This window comes from Papaver somniferum, chromosome 6, assembly GCF_003573695.1.
Source record: "Papaver somniferum cultivar HN1 chromosome 6, ASM357369v1, whole genome shotgun sequence".
In the NCBI taxonomy this organism is placed as follows: domain Eukaryota; kingdom Viridiplantae; phylum Streptophyta; class Magnoliopsida; order Ranunculales; family Papaveraceae; genus Papaver; species Papaver somniferum.
The window spans coordinates 173,822,516-173,830,448 of NC_039363.1; the positions used below are offsets into that span (position 1 = coordinate 173,822,516).

Consider the following 7,933-nt stretch of genomic DNA (forward strand, 5'->3'; position numbering starts at 1 on the left):
GATGCACCATTCGCATCAAAAGAAGTAAGCATAAGATTATAGTTCTTCTTTTGGATACTCAGATCAAGATGCATCTTAACAAAGACGGGATTTGAAATAACCAATTTTTGCACACGCACTTGCATACATGGATTTCACTGGTAGCCTTATAAGGATCTGAAGACACAGATCTTCCGGAATGCTGGACATTGTTGCTTCTTTATTTCTAGTCTCTTGCAGTGTGTGTGGCAGCCGAGTTAGGTTTTTATTTTCTTTTCCCGTCGTCAAGTAGTCGTCCTTCCCGTCACTATATAGATGCATCAACATCAACTCTTCGGTATCTGACTTATATGAAGCAAAAAACTCCTATAGTTTCTGAAAACCTTGACATAATGCCTTTGGGCGCTGTGCGTGTTAGAAAGGTGATAATAGTCCCACAACTATTACACTGGAAAACTGATAACGAAAACGAGCGTATAAGACAAGCTTGAAATGTGACTAGCAAACATACTTACCTGGACGGGGTCTATGGTTGATCACGAAGGATCATGGCCTAGGTTAGTGACTTTCATTGCACTTTGGAAGGGTGCTCGCCTAAGATCTCCCCATTGAGGGAGAGTCTACGTCATAATTTGTTCCTGAGGGGGAACGCGTCCGCGCGGCCCCTGCCAATATTTCAAGCCCAAATTTTATAGCCCTTTCCATCTCAAAAATAGTTTTCTTGTTGATATTCTTCTGCAGCTTGTTGCACCGTTGATGACACCGAACAAAAGGAGAGATGCTTAGGCTGAAGAAGAACAGAGGTATTTCGAATTCTTTTTGTTTCGTTATGATGCTAAATAATTTGGTTTGTATATATGCTGTTTTTGGACGGCGGCTAGAGGAGCTTCTCGAGACTCACCGTAAAGTCGAGAGTTTCCAACTCGAGTGACTAGTCATGCTCAGAAATACTTTCTAGTTTCTACATGAAAATGCTTAAAAAGAAAAGTAGAGAAAGTGCTCAAGCATTCATGACCTGACCTCTTTTAGTTGTGAGATTTTAATGCCCCTGTAGTTGCTCATACCCTAGTACTCCAGCATCCTAACCAGATTTTAAGAGCAGCAGCATTTTATGACTTAGCTTCAAAAACCTTTACCAGTTGTCTTTTAATACACATCTGCTTGGGCTCTCAATTTGCATCTGGAAGCTGCCAGTTTCAAGCATTAAAACCCATTCAGTTGTATTCGCAAGCCGAGCAACACCACACCCTATTTCAGTATTTCTAAAAACACCTGCTTGTGACGCCAAGTGAACCTAACTTCACATAGACTGTGTAGTATGTACTCACGTAACTAGTTCTACACTTCCGAAATTTATTCCACTATATCGTAAAAAAGAAATTAAGAAAAAGCATACTGTACTAAATTTTAAGTAATAGAAAGACAAAATATCACCATACACACAACTACAAAATCTATGCCCATAAACATTGAGGCTTATGCTCAGAGTTATAGAACTTATGACTGTAGAGATTCGAACTCTTAACCGCCCCAGAAATAGCGCGTTTTGAGTGTATCTATGGGCTATGGCTATTGATATAGTCCCACACTGTCTTGTTTACAAAACAGAGATTGGTTTAAATAGCCTGAGCTTCCACTTTAGCTCGTCCCTTCGGGGACATCCGATAAAATTGGAACGATACAGAGAAGATTAGCATGGCCCCTGCGCAAGGATGACACGCACAAATCGAGAAATGGTCCAAATTTTTTTGATTTTTTTTCCGTCCAAATTTTTTTGATATTTTTTTCATTTTTTTGATATTTTTTTCATGCGTATGTAAAGATAGCTTCTTCTCCATTGTTTGCCATTCTTTTTTTTAAGTCTTATTTCAATGATGTCCACTTTCTTATCTATTTCGAGAATTTCTTCTATCAGTCGGTTTCTTCTGAAAACTCTATTTATTCCCACGTGGTTTGTCTGATACACTCCTTGTTCCGTAATCGCATTTCCTTCTAAGAGTTTTATTCTTTAAGTTAGATATACTGATAACTGTTTTAAAGAGTTATCTGATGAGGCGGGCAGGATTTCAGATTGGACTATACTTTCCCTACTCAAACTAAAACAAGCTGGCCAATCCAGTTCCAATGATGTCCACTTTCTTATATTTCCTCAATCAGTCAGTTCTTCTGAAAACTCTATTTAGTTAGATGTACTGCTAACTGTTTTTAAGTGTTTCCCCTTCTGAATCAGTAACTTCGCATTTTCTTTTAACCGTTTTCCCTTTTGGATTGGTAACTTCTGAAAAATAAAGTCTACGGTAACTGTAGGAAGTGCAAACTGTAAGTCTCATCAAATTTAGACTTGGTCAAAACATATGAAGAACTAAGATGCATATCTCTTCGACTATCGAAAAAGAAGAATGCTGAAGAGAAGATCTCTTTAGGTATTGTAGTGGCATAAAACCACACACTACATCCAATGGTATAAAAGATGAATTAAAACTAAGTAAAGATGCACAACAAACATAGACACAAAGATATACGTGGTTCGGTATGATTACCTACGTCCACAGGGTGAAAGGATGAATGTTATTATTTCTTTTATTTGATTACAAGGTGTTCTCTCCTTCTCAAATGGTGTAACTCTCAAACTCTCAAATGTAGTGTCTCGTTTCTCCCTTTTTCAACCTGCCTCTCTCTCCGACCAGCCCTTGTATTTATAGGCCAAGGTCGACATACAACAGAATTACAATGTTACTCACATTACATCAATTTTAGTTGTTCCCTATTGGACCTGCACTTCTCGGCCGACTTTCTGGTTTGACCGATAGAGTCTTGGTTTTTGATAGTTCTTCACCCGAGGCCGAGTCTTGATCGTCTGGTTAACACGATGTCGCCATTATTTCTTCTTGTTCCTTTGTTTGACCATCTTCCTTCGTCTGACCGAGTGCTTTCTAATCGTTCGCCCGACCTGTCAGGAGATAAAGGTCACGTCACATCCGAAAATTGTTGGGCCATCACGTCCGACCCACGTGATACCTCGCTCTTTGGCGCCGTTCGGTTCTATCATGTGCTTCGCCGCTCTTTTTTCTTTGGTATATCATAGCTTAGGATCTTGCCACCTAGCCCTGTGGATTATCTACACCTACATTTATGCCCCTTCTTTCGCTCGTGTACTTGGCACGAGGGAAAGAAAATCTTTCCACCTTCCCACGTCCTCGAGCATGCCTAGAATTCCGTCATGCAGTCTCCCACTAATTCTCCCTTTATGACTTGTAACCGTTGATGTCGGTCGAGGCGCTGCATCCAATAAATATCTCCCTTTATGTCCTCTTTTATTCGTTCGCCATTTTCAGAGAAACCAAACGCTGTTCTTCCTTCTTCTTTTCCTTCCTTCTTTGCCGACACCATTAATTCCGGTGACCCTTTTATCTTCCCAGTCTTCCTCTTCGCTGTTTCTGTTGGTGAGGTTTGCGACAGTCGTGGTTGGTTCTTCTTTTTACTTCTCTCTCCATAAAAGTTCTAATCTTCGTTCGCTTTCTGCCATGGCTACTTCTTCTCCGTCAATGACTGAAAAAGGTGCGTGAGTGATACCTTCTCCGAGGGCGATGTTGTTTCTCTTGATTCCTTGTTTTGTCTTGAGAGTCCTTCCCATCACGATTATCGTGCTATAAATTCCCTTTTCCCTGATGATTCTCCTTCTTTTTCATGTAGGGCTGATAAGAGGATCTCCAAAGACTTGTCTGATGATGAGCTCATTGAATAATTGAAGGAAGAATTTGGTCTTCAAAACTATGAAGTGACCCTAGTCTCGGGCCAAACGGGCGTGTTGAAGAAGTCCGATGTCAATAGGTATGAGCAGTCATCCGAGGAAGTCATAGTTACTCGTGGGCAATTAGTACTTGGTCTTCGCTTTCCTTTATACAACCCTGCTAGCCCTTTCTACTACGAGGTGTTGTCACAGCTTCGTCCGCTTCGGGACTTGACGCAGTGGAATGGCAACACTTTCCGCCTGATGAATGAGTGGAGGGACCGAGGCGAGGGTCATGGATCTACGGCCGATTGGTTGACCTATAAGCCTGAAAATGCTCCTAATTATACTTCTGCCAATTTCATCGTGAACTGTCGGAGCGGGACAACTACCAATGACGACCTTGTTGGTTTTTCTGCTAGCCCTCATCGTCTGAAGTCTATGCCTGAGGGTGTTGAACGATTGATGCTAGATGCTGATACCCTTGGTAAAGGCTCCAACAAGCGTGCTCGCCACACCAATGACCCATACTGGGACCGGGTTCCACTACTTGTTCGCGACCAAGTTTTGCATGGTAGCTTCCCTCCTCCTCAATTTCCTACGGAGCCTTATCCATTCTGGGTGATTAACGATGATAGGGTATGTTGCTTTCTTTCCACTTTCTTTGATTCCTGCTATATCGGCTTGGGGTACTGATTACTTTCTTGTCGTAGGTTAAGCCTCAGGGCGAGTCTACCAAATCGGATTCTATTTCCAAGAAGAGGAGTGCTGGCACAAGGGTTGAGGAGGATCAGGAAAAGGTAACAAACATATAGCTTTTATTCTAAGTACATGTACTTGCCCCTGTTTTTTGCCTTCACGTGTTCTGACGCTGAACCTTGTGTAGAAATTCCCTAGGCGCGAGGATGAAGATGTTGCAGGGTCCGATACTCGTGGTAGTGAAAGTTTGGTTCCAAGGTGTAATCCTCCTCGGGGGAAGGTGGAGACAAAGGGAGTGGTGTTGAAAAGATCAGACGTTGTGATCCATATCCCCGATCAAGATGATGAGGACGATATATTCGGGGACGATCAGCTGTTTGATGAGGATTCTGGTGGCCGGAAGGAAGCGGAGGTTTATGTGGAGACTGCTGTTGTAACTCCTGTCATGCAGTCTGGTGATCAGGGGCCGACCCAAACATCACTCCAAAAGTTGCCCCAGAAGGATGTTTGGTCTCCCTCGGGTGTTCAGACATCCTTTACCATATCGGGCCATATTCGTGATTCACTTGGCGCATTGCACTCTGAGGAGTTTGGCTCCTATACTGATGAGCAGATGATTGCTGTCATTCCCCTATATCGTGATATCGCACCGGTCTTTGATAATTTGGTAAGTGATTTGTTTGCACTTTTCATTTGGATGTTATCGAGCCCCACTAATCTCGTCTTGGGATGGAATTTGTAGGCATTGAATCGGTCGAGATTGGAGGCTGCTCTCCGGCGACAGGAGATTAGGAAGTTGGAGGCTGCTCTTCAGCAAGAGAAGGAACGATCTCGTGATCTGGAGATCAAACTCGCCGATGCGCAAGGTATATTTTTTGCAATAGTTGTGTTGATTGAGTTCTTCGTACCAATGTCCTGATTCAATTATTATTCTTCTAGACGAAATATCTAGTATAGATCTAGACGCTTCTTCGGAGTATAGGCTTATGAAGAGAAAATGGGATATCGAGAAAGATCTTGTGGAGAATCTTCGACAACGAATTTCCAATAAGGATGGTAAGATATACCGACAGGAGGCCGAGATCCAGCAACTTCAAGAGGAATTGGACAGATATCGCCTGTTTGAGTGTGTCCTCGAAGAGATAGATAATTTACGGGCCCGCTTGGGCATCTTTCAAAGACTTGCTGGTGATAAAACGTTACTAGCCGATAATATGGAGAGTCAAAATGGTTCCGTTAGGCTTCAAAATCGAGATCTTTATGAAGATCGGCGACGAATTTTGAGGGAAAAAGTTGTGGCCGAGCAGTCCAACCGAGATCTTCTTGAAAGGACCAAGGATTTCGATAAGCTTTCCAGTGACCTAGAGTGGACCCAAGCCCAGTTATCGATGCTAAAAGTGTCCTATAACCGTCAAAGGGACGAGTGGAGTGATCACAAGAAATATTGCCCTTCAAATGAGTTCAATGAACAATACTATAATGAGTTAACCTTGAAGCTTTCTAAGGCCGAGGACGAGTTGGCCAAGTCCGTGGAGTCGTCAGAATCTGTATTGCCGATTCTGTCACGTCTCTGGAGTGCATGTTGGGGCGACCTTAAGACCTAGTTAGTTTGTTGTTTTTACTCCGTATTCTCCTATGTTCCGTGTTTAATATGCTTATAATGTTTTGTTGCATCCGAGCAGGGTCGTGTCAAGGATCTGGAGCGAGATGTGCAAAATCTCGGGCAGGAGGTGGAGCGGTGGAAGAAGGCCGAAGGTAAGGTGAAGGTTAAGCTTCATGCCGCGAGGCAAGGTCCGAGCAGCTTTCTCAGAAGATTGTGGATGAGAGAAATGCTCATCAGAGCGAGCTTGCTGAGGCGATCAAGGCCGGTGTGAACGAGTACATCGCGCCAAAGCGCCGCGAGGTTGCTCAGAGAAAGGGGGGGAGCCGATACTATTCCACCCAGGAGTTGATCATGTCTTTTGTAGTGTTGTGCCACTAATTTTCCCTTTGTCGCGGGTTGTAATTCGTTTGAACACTTGACCCATGCTTCTTTGAACAACTTCTATGAATGGGGTGCTGCGTCGCCAAGCTTGTTTTTCTTTTTTCTTTTCCTTGATAATTTCCGCCTTTATCATTGTGTTGACGCTGTTTAATTTTATGGTTGCTATCTTGTTGTTTGTGCTTTGTATCTGCATTTGATTCACATGCATTAGTATTAGTGCCTTTTCTGTCAAACACACTCAACAAGGAGGGTCATCGGGCCCGATGTCATGTCCCAGCCGAGGTATCTCATCACTATCTTTTAGATTCAGTGGAAGGGTTTTAGTCGTCCTAGTTCTAGGCCCGATAGTCCCGAGTGGTTATCGACCAACCAACTCGGGCAAGTGGTCACGGCCACCTGCGATGGGGGTAACCTTTCAGATGTAAGTAGGTTACCTAGCTGAGAAGAAATCGTATCTTAACAACCTTTAGTATCTGGCTTCCAACCACCTGTACCCTTAGGCTACCTCGGCACTTGCACACTGCCACTTCCTCGAGTATCGAATAACTAGTCGATTGTAAGTCACCTCGGCACTTCCACACTTGCTTTGCCCCGAGTACGAATGACTATTGGTCGCTCATGTCATATTTCCTACTGATAAGCACGTAAGTGCTACATTTTATACCCATATTTATAATAGCTAGGTCTCGATATTTCTCTAATAACTATATTTTAAGACATTTAAAGGAATGACAAGGAAATCCGAACACCAAAGGATAAATGTCCAAAGAGAAGCGAAATTAGCACTTGTGACCTCCGATATGAAAAGAGCCAGCGATGAATTAGTATCGATCGACCTTGTCATTTACTTATGTTGGTCGCAACACCAAAGCCAACCCAAGGTCACAACATATTCAGGCAACAAAGATTTTCCAGCACGTGAAGGAACTGAAGGGTTAGACGTGATGCTGTCAGAGGCTAAGGCAAGTGGTGGACTACGTGGCCACTTATTCTACTTCCACATCACTTGGTGGAATGTTAAAGTATCCAACGAGTCCGGTTTCACATTAAAACAAAAGAAAGTTAGAAGCTGGCATTCGTTTTCTTTCACATTTGTTGCTACGAGTTTCAACAGTTCCTGAGGTCTCAAACAGGTTAAAAAGGGTTGGATCGATGGTGAAAATTAAGGGGAAGTTACTGGTAATTGGAAAGTGAATGAAGATGCGTTTTAGGAGGAATGTATTATCGTATAGAAGGTCAGGAAAATAAGGATCTAAAAGTCAATGGTATGCTGACTTCGTCGGCGCTGCAAGTCAGTTAGAAAGCTTTGGATATACGATCTGTTGCAGTCGTCAGAGAAGGGTGTTGTGCCTGAGTTGGTTTAGCCGGTGAACAGATGAGTAGTGTCCGATGGCTGGAATCAATGATGGCAGGAAAAGAAGCATAAATGGCAGCAGTAGTTGGGGTCTCGGTACTCCGTTCAGAAAAGAGAAGTTCGTTGTTTCCTGGATTTGGAAGGAATGATGTGGCGGTCTTTCATTGGCTGCTATTATATTTGTGAC

At 43.0% G+C, this 7,933-nt stretch overlaps 2 non-coding genes across 2 annotated transcripts; both read left to right on the forward strand.

The window, feature by feature from the left end:
• Nucleotides 1–486: 486 nt before the first annotated feature.
• Nucleotides 487–648, forward strand: LOC113292036. Its single transcript, XR_003331690.1, has one exon. It is a non-coding gene; the product is annotated as a U1 spliceosomal RNA (small nuclear RNA).
• A 976-nt stretch (nucleotides 649–1,624) lies between these two features.
• LOC113291986 lies at nucleotides 1,625–1,727 on the forward strand. The gene has a single exon (XR_003331680.1). It is a non-coding gene; the product is annotated as a U6 spliceosomal RNA (small nuclear RNA).
• Nucleotides 1,728–7,933: the final 6,206 nt, after the last annotated feature.